This window comes from Mesocricetus auratus, unplaced genomic scaffold (genome assembly GCF_017639785.1).
Source record: "Mesocricetus auratus isolate SY011 unplaced genomic scaffold, BCM_Maur_2.0 Super-Scaffold_100026, whole genome shotgun sequence".
NCBI classification, from domain to species: domain Eukaryota; kingdom Metazoa; phylum Chordata; class Mammalia; order Rodentia; family Cricetidae; genus Mesocricetus; species Mesocricetus auratus.
Window position 1 is genome coordinate 17,023,431 of NW_024429207.1, and position 15,473 is coordinate 17,038,903.

Sequence of the window (15,473 nt, forward strand, 5' to 3'; positions counted from 1 at the left end):
CTTTCCTCTGGCTCCTATTTTCACACAGAAGAGACTGCCTCATTCACCATAACTCCAAGGGTACTGGGGAAATGTTCTATCACTCCTTGGATCTCTCTCATCTTATGAGCTCTCCTAACAAACAATTACCTGGGGGCAGTTTGAAAACAGTTATGATACGAATCCAGGAATCAAGAAAGTGTGGTTGTCTGTGTCTTTAAAGAATGGGGATATACATCAGCAGATACAGATATATAATACAGTTTGTATAGAGGATGGGAATACACATCTACAGATATCCAAGATGGTTTGTATAGAGGATGGGGGATGTGTAGCGGCATCTTTCTTTGCCAGCAAACTTGCGGTGTGGCCACATCCTAGGAGCATGGCTTCAGGTACAGACATGACCCCTTATAAGGAAGGGGAGGGGCTGGCTCATGCTCTTGGGTTGTGGTGAGAGCATCGAAGGGGCAGAGATTGCATCTTCTGGAGCAGGAAGACCACGGTGGTCATTTACTATGATTTGTGTAAGTGCTTCCCTAATAAATACCTATTTACCATTTATCTTGGGTCTTGTAGACTCATTTAAACCCTGCCTTCAGGTATATACATCTACAGACACAGACACACAAGACAGTTTGTACAGAGGATGGGGATATACTTCTACAGATACACAAGATCGTTTGTATAGAGGATGGGGGATATACATCTGTAGAGACATATATACAAGACAATTTTAAGGCATAATGTCATCATTTATAAATAATATAAGGGTACAGTTAACACAGGAAAAGAGAGGTGACCTGGTGTGGTCTGGTTTTAGTGTACAGTTCAGCTGAGCCAACTACTACTAACGTAATACAGAGGTGAGAGAAAGTATGTCTTTGGATTGAAGAAAACAAGATGACAAAGCAAACTGTTTGAGTACTTCATAACTGGTCCAAAAGATAGCAAACTAAACAAAACCCATGGCCATTAAAATCACGTTATTAGTGTACAGAGACCAACTTAATTCTTTTCCATCTCACTTTTCCGCTACATTTTTATAGCACATGTTAAGACTACAACCTCACACACCTGAAAGAGTGCTTTTTAGCAAATGCTAGGATAACAACAACAAACATTCCTGGTAGGTTATAAAAATAAAAAGACCCATGCATTCACTCCTTACAAGGCTTTCCTTAGAAAGCTGTTTTCAGTATTCAAAGTTTCTGCTCCTTTATTATTAAGTTAACCCCAGGGTTTCAAAAGTAATACAAAGGTTAAGATGAGCTAATCATGATTCAGAAATAGTGATGACTGCACAGTGTCTATGATGGGTTAAAATCCCAGGGACCTGATGGTTGGAGCAGAAGAAAGAAAGAACATTTATTCCCACATATCTCTTCCACCAGTAATCAACTGAACATTGGTTTCTCAGGCCCCCTTACTTGGAAGGATTCTTGTTCCTCTGAAATCTCTTGGTGTTTGGTCTACTGACCTCTTGCTCTGTGTTACAGATTTGCTTAGGCTGAACCCAAGTCCTTGAGGGCAAGTTCCAAAGATGGACCTGCTTAACGGCCCGTGTATGGAAGGCTGCAGTACAGTCTAGCTGTATGAACACGGGCCCAAAAGAATCAATATCCTGACAGCTACCATCTGCCATGTAAACTCATCGCTTGATCCTATTTCCTATATTATAGGAGCAGAATGCTGCTCCATTTAATCAGTAGATGAACTTAACTATTCTTGCCAAGATTTTTGTAAATCCAATATGAACCAAGAACCTAAAATGAAGTCTTTAGGAGTGCCAGAACATTTTAAACTGATGCCAAGTGATCACAGTATCGCTCTGGCAAACACCTCAGAGCCAGCCCTTGGCTGGCTTCTAAACAGAGATAGCCCACAGGATGTGGGCTCTCCTCAATTCCAGGTCACAACTTGGATCTTTGATTTAGACCATTTTACAGTCGATGCGACAGCAACACACCCAAGATGAGATGCATGGGTGGGGCTCTTTCCCATTAATTACAGAGGACACCTGCATCGGGCAGCTGGGTAGTAGCTTCCACTACAGGAAGAGTAGTGACTAAGCATCATTACAAGTGGCTTCGACTTACAACAGTCATCGTCACTTTCATGTGGGGACTCCTGAACACGACCTTCTGTGACTCACTCAGATCACTCTGTGAGGCAAAGAAGAATAAGACAGAAAGACTTACTGGCTCTGTACTTTCTAATTCTGTCCAGCCACTAGAGTAAAACCGCTAATCATTCGTTCCAAATTTGTTTCACTTCCTAGGTGAGGGAACAGTAACAAACCAGCCTGGTTTTGCATACAATGTAAAGAAGCTGGTCAGGGCAGCAGGAGGGCGAGCAGCTCCTGAGGGGCCGTGAACCAAGAAACACACCAGCTCTCAACGCCATCCTTAGCTCAACCCACAGCTGTGAACAGCACATGGGCGCTCCTCTCAGCCGCCCCAAAATCTGATGGTGAAAAACACCAAACACAAACAAAAACAACACAGCGACTTGGACAGCAAACCCGACGCCCCTGCCCCTTCAATGCACTTGATCTGACCTCTTCTTTTACAAGCATCACCGCTGAAAATGAACTAGAACAAAAGATTGGCTACGGGCCGCCATGAAGAATGCCACGGTCTGCTACATACATAATTCATGACGCTAAGCGAGCCACCATCGACATCATTTATCCTTTCCATATTTTAAATTGGAGAAAAGTTACCAGATACTATTTATAAAGTCTCTTTATTTCTATAGGACCTTGCCAATTTTAAGAAATGGCACAGCTTACAAACCTAAGATCATAAATCTTCGGGAGTTTATGTGCCATCCATCAGAGAAGGGGAGGCTAATAACCCTAAATAAACCAATTAGGTCGGCAGTCCTGTTGAGACTAATGCTTTGAGATCACGTGCGCTTTTCTGTTTTTAAAATAAATGCTCCAGTTTTTACATTACCGTGCACTGAACTGTGCACTCAAATCAAAGGGTCTGGTCTGTGACATGACAGTTAAGAAAGGTGAAGCCTGGAGGGGAGCCAGAGCCAGAGGAAGAACTGGGGTCTGCCTCCTAGTATGCTGGACTCTGTTTCCATGGTCCCCAAGGATGCTGGGGACCTTTTTCATTCATTACACCTGAATGAGCTCAAGCGGCCACTGGACCTCATCCTCACTCCATTCAAATGGACCTGCCATGCCGCTGCTGGCATAAGAGGGCCTGCCTACCAAACTGCAAACCTGCAGTTCCAGCTGACCGTTCAATACCACTCCCTGTGACTCCCAAGGAAAAATCACCATGATTTATTTTCACATGATAGGGGGCAGCCAAGAGTTCTCTTTTAACCGAGTAAGGAAAATACACGCATACCACATTTACATTTCAGGGGTGTTGATGACGGAATACTTGAGCTCCCAATGTGCCCACCACCTTCCCCCTCCCCATTGGGGCTCTGTGAAAATCTGCAGGCATAGCCGGCCGTTTCCTGCCCCACCCACCCAGCTCCAGATGGATCCTGTCCTTGGGGCTTCCCCGTGTCTCAGAAGGCTTCTGGCCTTGGAATCAGTGCAGAGCACACCATGGCTGTTTACTGCCTGCCCTCCTTCCTCGTCTGTAGCTTCACTCTCCTTTGATGCCCCGTGACCTAGATGGCAGAGCCCTAGCTCACGTCCATAGTCCAGTCTCTCTGTTAAAAACAATCACATAGACATCTCACATTTCCCTTTTCATTCAAGTAATCCCCACTCTGGACAGATGGAAGCTATTGGGTTTGGTAGGCTCTTGGGGGACAGTCTGGCTTTTGCTGTATACTGTGTACCCAAAGTATTTAGCCCTCTTATGCGTCAGTGTTCCTTATCTGCGAACAAAGATCATGGTAATCAGAGTCTACATTTATTGTTTACCACATAGCAGAAACTGTATTGGGGACTGGCTGCCTATTCATTTATTTAATCCACACTTCTCTAAGGAGATAGTGATATAGATAAGAATGCTTAGGAACTGAGAGAATTTTCCTCCTGGTTTTCAGGTAAAGCTGAGGCTTTAGGATGCCAAGTGGCTTCCTAGAAGTCCCAGCCCATGGATTTGAACTTCATGTGAATGAAACGGAAGCAAGGGCTCTTTCTCTGGTGCAGATTTAGCATAAATCAAGAAAGCTGTTTGGCAATTCTCATCCCTGGCTACAGCAAGAGACACACTTAGTTTTGGGTCAATGTCCATAGGAAACCATGTGACTCCTTGAGACAAAAATCAGGGCCTTTCCAGAAACAAGCTGGGTGAGAGGAGCGGCGATCACCAGAGGGGAAAGAAGCAGAAAGCAATCTAACACATGGATGACACCCAGCCTGGTGCCAAGCATAAAATCCACGGAGCACATGCTTCAGTATCCTCGGATGCGAGGGAGCATGTGTTTGTGCAGGGCTATGAACAAAGCCACCAACACACCACCAGATTCTTCAAAAGCAAATGTTTGTCCGCGGCCAAAGAATGGGATTCTTCTCTAACAAAGAACAATGGACATCATTCTAACACCCCATTCTTCCTCTCTGCTTTCCAGTGGTTATGATCTCAGTGGAGATTCCCCCATGGATAAGCGTGCCTTGCATCACAAATGGTACTGTAAATCAGAAGGTTCATAGACAGTAAAAGGTGGGCGGTTTGGGTACCCTGGCCCTGCAGCTTCCTGCCTATGGAAAACCTGAAGCCACAGGTACAGCAATTTATCTGGTCCTGCTTTGTTTGAGTTTGCTGTTGTTGTTTAGGGGTTTTGTTTTTGTTTTGGGTTTGTTGTTGGATTTTGGAGGGGGGGAGTTAGGCAAAAGAATTTTAACAACTCAATAATCAACAAGATGCAATCGGCCCTCCTGTTTTGCTAAGCGTGAATCCTGCAGCGTGTTCCAGGAACAAGCTGTGTCCACAATGTTCAAGAAGGGGCTGGGAAGGCAAACAGACTGTTGATAGGTGTGCTAGGCTGAAGCTGAGCACCCGGAAGCCAGGGTCCTGAAATGACCAAATAGAAAACCAGTACACTTGCCTTCCCTTACTCCAAGAAGAAAGGATGTAGCATAGTAACCAGGGAGAAGCAGAGAGCAGCCTGCTTGTATTCGTGGAAATGCAGAGGCTTAAGATAAGAAATAAATTGAAAAGAACACCTGCTTCACCCAAGACAGGGACAAACCAGGGCTGAGCCACTCAGGAGCCATCTGGGGACCAGCCGTGTCAGGGATGGGGACAGATGAATTGCTACTGAGGACTCTAAAGCTCCTTTTTCTGTTCCCGTACCCCCAGGCACAAAACAACCCAGCTCTCAGCAGAAAGGGGAGACAGTTTTGGCACTGAAGTATTTTGGAAAATTCACATTTCCTTTTTTAGTACTTCCCATGCAGTTCATGAGCAATACTTGAATCAAGGTCACCTCAGCTAAGGCATGCATCTGTAGAGGCCCACTGAATATATTTTTTAAACATGTTCAAAGAAAAGTGTGAACCACCCAATTCCCTCCCTCCATGCTGTCTGCATTGATTTTAGGCACTCAGGGTGAGGAGAAAGATTTTTAAAGAGCATATGGTGAAACCCACACTCGAAGAAGCTGACTCTGACATCGCTGGCTTCTAGTGAAACACACCAGCAAGGATCTTTGAAACGCTGGAGCAACAGAAACAGAGTTTAATTCTGTACTGTTCCACCGGGGCAAACACACTTGAGTTGCACTAAGTTAGACCCATTCCTTATTCATTATGCACAGGGAAAAAAAAAGCAAACTATGTGGATAACCTCTTGAAATTTATATTCCCACTTGCAACGATAACCAAACATCCAGTGCTGGTCCTATACACACCATATCAAGCGAAGGTATAGAAGACACCATGGTGTGGAACTCCAAAGGCTGCCACCAGCAGCGAGGCACAAGTGGTGTTTTCAGTCAGTGGGACATGGTTCATGGCCAATTACTTTTCATTGATTTCCTACACGGCCCAAGCATTATTCTCACTGCCACAGTCTTATTTTGATTGGTAATCTTCTTATTTATAAACATGCAAGATTTGTAATTGCGGCTATGTCTAAATACCGCATCACACAATAATGGGTGAATTAAGCTGTGAAAAGCACAATCACACTCAAAACAATAGCGTTCCAGCATGCATCACAGAAGCCAGTTAGACACATTGCCCCCCTTTAAATCCTAATTCCCAAGCCTCCTTCCTGTCCCACCATTCTGACTAATTGCGTCTCCAGAGTGTTCTGCGCACAAAGGAGCCTGATAAACTCGACAGGTTTTTTTTTTTTTTTTAAAGATGCTCATTGTTAAACCTCTGAAAGGGAGAAAACTTCTTTAGCTTAAAATCTAGAGAACAGCCTGGAAGAGATCAAAGACGGTCTGTCAGCAGCGGCTGACTAACCAGTTCAGAGAAGGAGCCAGAAGATTATGTGCTACACCGCAAAGGTGTGTGTGTGTGTGTGTGTGTGTGTGTGTGCACGTGCATGTGTGCTGCCATTATGGCAGCATTTCCTAAATACATATTTTTTAACAGTCTATGTGTGTTGGTAGATGCACTTGAGTTCAGCTGTCCCAAGAGCCAGAGATGTCAGATCCACCCAGAGTTGGAGTTACATATGACCTGATATGGGTGCTAGGAATTGAACTCAGGACCTCTGGGAGAGTGGCACATGTTCCTTCCTGCTGAGCCATCTCTCCAGCCCCCAAAATACATATTGTGATCACATGCAAGGTTCAGAACGAGCATTTGTCACCTAGTTCTGGTTAAGTACATGCAAACCCATCTCTGAAAGATACCCCAAGAAACACTTTGCAAGTAAGAAAAGAAGGGAGGCTGATGATGGGCAGGGATTCTGCTATTGAATTTACTTTCCTTACACAGCTATTACTTTCTGATTGTTAGAATCATTGTGTAATTTCTCCTGTTCTCTCACTGCAATGTTGTTACGAATTTTTTAAAGTTCTCTAGGAAGTCAGTTGTGAAAAAAAATTTAAAAAAATAAGTTAAAGCAAAAATAATTTTTAGATAACCAAAAAGGCAAACAAGGTGGGGGGATCTTAAATACAGCAAAGATACATGAAGAGTTAATCTAAACTGATAAAGCACTGTGATAACTTTTTTAAAAGCTGAAAGCCAGTAAGATGATGCCAAAAGATACTATCTGAAAACTCAGGAAAGTAGCAACATAATTAGGCGACAGGCATGCCAATGAGCATCCTCATTAATTAGAACTCTGAGTCATCATCGAGGCGCTATTTTCCATTAAATACCAGTGCATTGTCAACATGACGGGCAGGAAACAGGGAGCCTGGCTAAGGGCTCTGCCAGGTAGCAGGAAAGCAATGTGAGCATGTCCTGAGACCATGACATTCTCTGCCTGACACTCAGTGATCCTCCTTCGGAAATGGCCATCTAAATGGCAAACTCTCACAGCATGCCTTCCAAAAGCATGGCTGATTTTCGCTGGTTCCTTTGGACCTGGACTCACTCACTCTGGTAATAGACCCCAGGTGCTACTGTTTGACCACTGGTGATTCCTGTACCTGCGCCAGCTCCTGAAGCTGCAGAGATCAGGTGCCCTCCTGCAGGGACGCTGCAGCTCCAAGTGTGCCCAGGGCTGCTGCAGAGGTGCATCCCATGTCTACTGCCCCGGATGTGGGGGTTGGTGTTGCTCCTGTGCACAAACGCGGTGACATGCACAACCCCGGATTCAGTTTTCACACACTTCTACTAGGTTCTTTTATCTATAAAGTCTGTGGATGATAATAAAAGTTCATGTCCCAAATAGAAAAAAAATATTTTAAAAAAACTTTCACAAAGAAAAAGAGCCAAGCAAAATGGGGTAGCTCATGCCTGTAATCCTCAGAAGGCTGAAGGGCGGGGGGTTGCTACCACTTTGAGGCCATCCTGGGCAAAAAACATTTCAAAAAGCAAACAAAAGAAAATCAGAAAAGGCCTCCAAAGCCACAGAGAAACCCTGTCTCGAAAAAGCAAAAAAAAAAAAAAAAAAAAATCAGAAAAGAAAAATAAAAAGAAGAGTTAAGCACAGAATCACAACAATACAATGCAAGAGCCTAAATGACTGGGCCAAGGCAACACAGTTAACAGCTAAAATTACCTTCCTTGCTACTGCATAAGCGCTCACAATCATTGCACAGGTAGAAATCCCCTGCAAGGTAATGGACAAAAGCTTGTGTTTGTTTAAAATTCAATATTTAAATCATTTATATAATGAGCTAAGTCCAAACTTTAAGAACCTAAGCGTAAAGGAGGGACTGAAGGAATCCAGTGCAGTGATGATGACCCGTTTCAGCTGTGAGTGATGTCATTTCCCTTTGTCTTCCAAATGTATATGACACAGAACGTGGGTAATTAGTTTCTAAAAGATTGCACTGTGTCACACCCCCATTAAAAAAAGAAGGATTTTACCCACAAGCTTATCCGATGTCCAAATACACGTATGAAAGTTTGGTATCTTCTGGAGAAACGGCAGTCCCAGCAGCAGTTGGAGTCTATGGTGTTCTGATCATGTGTGAAACATCCTTCTGAACAATATACTGCATTAACTCATCCCTTGGGACTAGCCCACAGGACAAAAACTATCGTGACAGGTGCTGAAACAGAACAGAGACTGGCCGTCCACCTCCAGCTAACAACCATATTAGAATGCTTTAGTTTTATTCTTTTTTTAAAAAACTCCTTGCCTTTCCTGTTTAAATTTTATTTATTATTATGGCATACGTGTGTGTGCATGTTTGTGCATGCACACATGTATAGCAGACGCACAGTATGTAGAGTGTGTGGATAGCATGTATAGGGTGCCAAAGACACAGCATAGATAGGAAGATCAGAGGATGACTTTGTGGCGTTTACTCTCTCCTTTCGCCATTGCTTGGGTTCCAGGGGTTGAACTCAGGTCTTCAGGCTTGCTTGGCAAGCGCCTCTACCACTAAGCCATCTTACCAGCTGAGAATGCTTCAATTTTAAAAAGCAACATAGATTCTATGCTCCAAGCCAAGGCAGAAAAAAAATACAAAGGATATTTTTAAATCTCTTGCACTTTCAACCATTTCGATCAAAGTGCAACAGACGAGCGCACTGGGGTAAACTCAGAGGCAAGGACAGACAACTCAAGCAATAGCAAAGTGATCAATGCAGGAAACCCTGTCTTCCTGGAGTCAGCTATAGCTCAGTGAATGACAAGCATCAAAAAGGGTGTGGAGAAGCAAAGCGAATTAAAGCGGTATTTTCATTTACTCTAGAGTTATAAGCAACGCATAAAGTGAGTAGAGATGTGTCAAATCCAAATTGGCTTCTTTGGGGGTTTTTTATGGTAAGATTACAGGGAGGGAAGTCAATGTCCTCACACACAGGCCTCTGGATTACCAAGGCAAGCAGCTAGCCACTGTGGGAATAATCAACGGCCCTTTCTTCCCTGTACTCTAATCTGGAGAAAGTAGCCAGTGTCACACAAAGACACGGTGCCCCATGCAGATCATCTGAGGCTACCTTTGCACTGTCCCAGCTGCAACTGTCTTCCAGAGCTCATCAGAGCTCTGCCCAATGGCAAAGGCTATGCTGGCAAGTGTTTCCAAGCTCACATTCAAGGGCCAGCAGGGGTCACTGCCACAGCTGATGGGTCCGGAAATGTCATTTAAATAAAGAAGTTCCTTCCTCATCATAACTGCTCAACACAGGCTTACATCACAATCTACGCCATACCCACTTAGCCTATCGGTCCCCTTCACGTACGAGACCCACTATCTTCCTCCTGTGGTCACTGGAAACTCTCTCTAACACTCGGCTGTCAAGTGGCCTTCCAAGCACTGCTGTGGCATGCTTCCCTTGTGGCTCACACCCTGGACCAAGACCTCTGCTGACCCCCAGCCCCTGCAGGCCCAGCTATTAGTGATATGAAAGACATTCACTGTAAGCCACCTGCTAATGAGCTAACTTCTCTGAGAGGTGAACGGAAGGCAGGTACAAACCCAGAGCGCCCTATGGGGAGCTCACTCACTAAAGCTCATCTCCAGTGGAATATGGGGGCGGTGATGATTCCTGCCTCATACGATTACCGGGGGTCTGAATGATCTCACCCACTTGAAATCTCTGAGCATGCTGAAAAGTCAGCACACACTCAGTCTCACAGTGTCCCTCAAAAACCTTGTGTGTGTGTGTGTGTGTGTGTGTGTGTGTGTACACGCATGCGCGTGAACATGCGCTCCTGTATGCATATGTGTGTATGTGTATGGGTATGCGCATGTGTATGTGTAGGCCGGAGATCAATTCAGCAAGATTACCTGGACATCAAATCCCAGGGTTTGTAGCTGCACGCCAAGACAAGTAGCTTTTTACATAGGTACCAGGGACCCCAAGTCAGGTCCTCCTGTACCCACTGATCCACCTCACCATAACCTCCACAACCATGCTTAAGCTCCCTCCTTACAAATAAGGAGGAATAAAGGGTTCTGCTACTGCCCCTAATTCATCAGCATAAGGTTCTAACACCATGTCAACAGTACATGACTCATCTTGGGAGTCGTGAGGACCTGAGATGCATCTTGGGAGTGGGGAGGATCTGAGATGCTTAACTCTTTGATTCTCTCAACATTTAATAGGCTAATAATAGGAAGACATCTCAGCAAAGCCTCCCTCAACAAAGAAACCTGTAAGTAGTAGTCACAGATGCTCGACAACGCCCACTTTAATGTGTGCTGTCTTTAGAGTCAGCATTCAGAGTCTTTGGCATTCAGAAATGACTGATGACCTTGATCCTTCCAAACCTGGAGCTAATAAATGACCAAGAAAGGAACCCTGGAAGGGTTTAGAAAACCTCGGTGATGATACTTGTCCCAGCATCCTCTCAGCCTCTGCCTGAAATCTAGACTCCAAGTTAGTTGGTGTGAGAGATGTGGGCATTCCTTCCTGCCCACTCTTCTTCTGGGAGTCAGCTTCAATCTAAATGAACAGATTTTTTTCCCCTAGAAAATTCAAAAGCTAGACATCTCACAAGCACACAATGACTTCCTCTCTACATGGTCTGTTTCCGTCACTGAAGGATCAATCATCACGTTAAGATCCCACCCCAGCTCCCTATGGCCAAAGTCATGTATTTTATTCTATTCTCCTAAAACTCCCAGTTCAGCTCAAATGTCTGTATAGAGCAGGTATTCAAAAGTGATTGATGACAGAATCGAGCTAATAACTTGTCTTGTCTTGTATGGTAATATTCTAATACTGAAATACTCCGATCCCTTACCTGTTTATATACCTGTGGCCTAAGGACTACCAGGTATATCACTCAAAAATTACCAAAAAAGTGTGCACACATATACACATACATATATATATATATATGTGTGTATACACACACACACACACACACACACACACACACACACAGAGTAAACTCTACCTGCCACAGACAGACCCTAACAAGAGGAGCACAATATAGTCATATGAGAGATGTCCAGTTAATGGGGAACCCTGGGGAAGCACCCAAACCCTTACTCTTAAGCCAGGCCCTGCAAAGAAAGTTGTCACCTGGCACCAGGTGGAAAAATTCCAAGGCCTTGCATCCCAGGAAGGAGGCCATGCCCTGCCACGGTGATCTTTGCCTACGCAAGCACTCAGCTCAGAAGTCACGCTTTCAAAGCTATGTCAAGGTAGGAAATAGCAGAGAACTGTTCACATTAAAAAGGCTGAGCTTACATTTGATAAACTTCACACTGAGAGGAATAAGAAGGGAGAGGAGGGGGATGGAGAAGAGAAGGGAAGGGAGGAGGGAGAGAAGAGAGGAACGGGGAGGGAGGGGGAAGGAGGGACAGGAGAAGGAAGAAAGGGAGGAGAGGGGATAGGAGGGAGAAGGGGAAGGAGGAATAAGGGCCAGGAGGAGGAGGAGAGGAGGAAATACAAAGACGCAAGAGCAGCAAGGACAGCCACACCAAGCACTTGACTCATGAGGCCACCCCACCCCAAAACAGGCTCTGCTACGGAGCGCCTCTGTACCAACTGTGTGAGAAAAAGAGGCAGCCGGAATAGCCTGGGTGCCCAACGCTAAGGTTTGGAGCAGCAGGAACTTTCCAGAAGCAAGCTGGGAGAGTCTCCAGGTTCCTAGCATCCTACAAAGCTGCCTGACTCCTCTGCACCCCACTGCAGTCCCCACTGTTTGTACTCGCTACCTTTTGTGGGTGTCCTGTTGCTCCTCCCACATTTACTCTTCTAAAAATAACAAGCCCCAGGATTTCCAGCTAGCAACATTACACAGATGCAAGAAAAATAAGTAAGAAATGTTTTTGAGCACTTACTGCCAAAAATAAAAATAGCTCCAAAATTTTCCTTCTCGTTCTCTACAAGTCAGTCAGCCCTGTTGGCAAGGGTATCTGGGAATTGTTACGGATGTGGCTGCCAAGTGTGCAGTACACACGGGGCTGTCTACACTGCAGTCAGCCACTCCTCCATGGCCTTCCCTGGTCTCCAACCAACCAGCAGGCCGAATGCAGGGCAGAGCTCTGGGAAGCCACACCACCTGGAAGAGGGTACAGCAACTGAAGAAATCTGCCTTCCTGTCCCCATTCCATCTCCACCAGTCATGGCTTTGTAGTCCTCATCCTTGATCCTCTCCTTCTTACAAGGGGCAAAGTTAAGGGAAAGGTATGTGTTGATCAGGGGAGGGAGAACTATGGGGAGGAAGGATGACCAGTGACTAAAGGAGAATAGACCTGAGGTCAGGCAGCAGAAGGCTTTGGGCAGCCGGCACGTACATTCTACTCTACTGGGTATCTATCCTAATCATCTATCCCTTACCCATCCATCCATTTCCCTGTTAGAGTTTGCGCACAAAGATTTAAAACATACAAGCATACTAGAAAAATCATGCGGAAAACCTCAACATACACACTTGCTGATAAATAAAGAACACCAGAGACAACCTGAAACCCACTTGCTAGGAATCGCTGCGACAATGTCTTGATCTCCATGGAGACCCTCCCACCTGTTCAGTCATGCCAGGTACTGCCCAGATGGCATCACACACTAGAAGAGTCCCTAGGACGCAGTACCATTCTTCAGACTGGGGGTGGGGGGTGTGTCTAGGTCTATGAGTTGACCACACGCATTCCCTGGGTGCCTGAGGTGTCTATAATCCTTCTGAGGACAAGAAGGCCAGTTTCACTAATGCCCAGAGAAGATGAAGGAATATGTGCCAATGTGCCTTTCCCTCACTGCTGCTGAGGGAAAGGCCATCAACTCCCTGAGAAAGACAAAATGACACCCCCAACACCCAGCAACTGGTTTTACCTCAGAAAGGCTAAGTCTGAGAGACCTGAGGCCTGGCTGAGTGGGCCTGCCCCAAACAGACCTTCCTGGTGTACTTCCACAAAGCTGTGTATGACGGAATGGCACAGGAGCTGCAAGAGACCGGAGAGGGCAAAGACTGGGCGGGCACTTGCTCTGGTTTCTTAACAGTTCAAACAAAAGCCCACAAATGATGGCTGCCGAGTCTTTAGTCAGCTGTGCCAAAGGAGGGATGAGAGTTAAGGAGCAAGTTGGGGAAAATCACCAGAAACACCCACTCCAGAAGTGGCCCTTCCCACACGCCCTTCCTAAGCATTGGGCAAAAAGTGGCACTTCCTCCCAGCCATGGGGAAAGCTCGCTTGTTCTACATCCTCCCCAGCCCTCCCCAGCCATCCCTGAGTGTACCCCACCTGTGTATTAGATATGAGATGGAGTGAATACGGGAGATCTAACCTAGACCAGGCTCACCAGGGAGCAAGGGGAGCAGGAGGCCGACCATTACCCAAACTGTGTTACCATAAAAAGTCTCCCTCTGGGAAGTTCTCAAGTACCTGGGGGTCTGATGGTGGGGGTCTGATGGTGGGGCTCGCCTTTAATCCCAGCACTCAGGAGGTAGAGGCAGGCAGATCTCTGTGAGTTTGAGACCAGCCTGGTCTACAAGAGCTAGTTCCAGGACAGCCTCCAAAGCCACAGAGAAACCCTGTCTCAAAACCCACGCCCCAAAAAGAGTCCACCCTGGAACTGAGACTCCTGAGTCATAAAATAATGTGAGCACTGCTGAAAACCTCTCCAGTCTTGGAGGTCTACTCTGCACAGTAGTTCTACATGATTATGGTTTTCCTTTTTATGTGGAGCAAAGTCCCAGAGTTCAAAGAGGCCTGTTTATAAAAATAAAAACCCAGGGGCATCAATATTAATGAAGTTAAACTAAAGAGATATAGATTAACCTTTGTGAAGTTAAAAAACAATGACTAATTCAATCCAAGCAACTGGGTCATGCTCAGATTCCAGCAATTGTAAAACTTTAGATATAATAAGGCAAGAACTTTGCTTCGCTTCAGTAGTCAAAATGAAGGGGCCCATTCACGGGCAAGAGCTGCAGTCCAAACCCAGCAGGAGGGCTAGGACATCCGAGGTGGGGGAGGCAGGGCAGGGTGGCCGGTACTACCTGTGGACTTGACAGTACAACAAAGAGATTCTTCTTATACAGTGCCAAACAGTCATCTAGGGAACACCTGAGAGGCTTCCGGAGCCCACAAAGCCTGGGGCAGGTCTCCACTTAGAGGAAGTGAGTGAACAATGTAATCAAAGAGGCATTATGAGGCACACAGTCGCTCCTGGAACAAAAGGACTACGCTAAGCATCGGACAACAGGCGTGCGCCATCAGACAGGCATGCACACTCAGACCTATACAGTCAGACAAGCACACGTTGTCAGACTGGCACACAGAGATGGGTACATACAACAATCAGCTAGGCACATACTGTCAGACAAGTACACGTAGCCAGACAGACAGACAGACAGACAGACGGTGTCAGATGGGTACACACTGTCAGACAGACATACAACATAATATGGGCACACTGTCAAACAAACACACTATCAGATGGGTATACACTGCCAGATAGTTACACATTGTCAGACAGGCACACACAGTCAGACGGGTGCATACAGTTAAACAGGTGCACACTGTACACACATAGGTACACACTGTCATATGAGGACACTCAGTCAGACAGGCACACACTATCTTATGGGCACATACTGTCAGACAGGTACACACTTTCATATGAGGACACTCAGTCAGGCAGACACACACAGTCAGACAGATACACACAGTCAGGCAACACACACTGTCATCTGGATACACACAGTCAGACAGGCACACGCTGTCACATGGGTGCACACAGTCAGGCAGACACACACATAAACAGTCAGACAGGTACATACTAGGTACGAAACTGAAGGAGCGATATGGAAAGGCTCTGTGTGAACGAGTGTGGCCAAAATTAAAGAAAACCACACAATCAACTAAGCTTACTGGGTTGCTTTCTCCTTATTGTTAAAAATTATGAGAACTTATATTTGAATATAAGACATATTCTTCCAACTTAAAACCGCACAGCAGTCAGTCAATTGCTGGAATGCAACCTTGCTGCAGTACAGTGTTCTTAGTCCATCAGGTCAGCCAATCTTAGAAG

At 45.5% G+C, this 15,473-nt stretch overlaps 1 protein-coding gene across 4 annotated transcripts in view; it reads right to left on the minus strand.

Annotated features, from left to right (window-relative positions):
* Mfhas1 (malignant fibrous histiocytoma amplified sequence 1) overlaps positions 1–15,473 on the minus strand; it is an 85,803-nt gene that overhangs the window by 62,978 nt on the left and 7,352 nt on the right. The gene's annotated exons all lie outside the window — the stretch shown is intronic.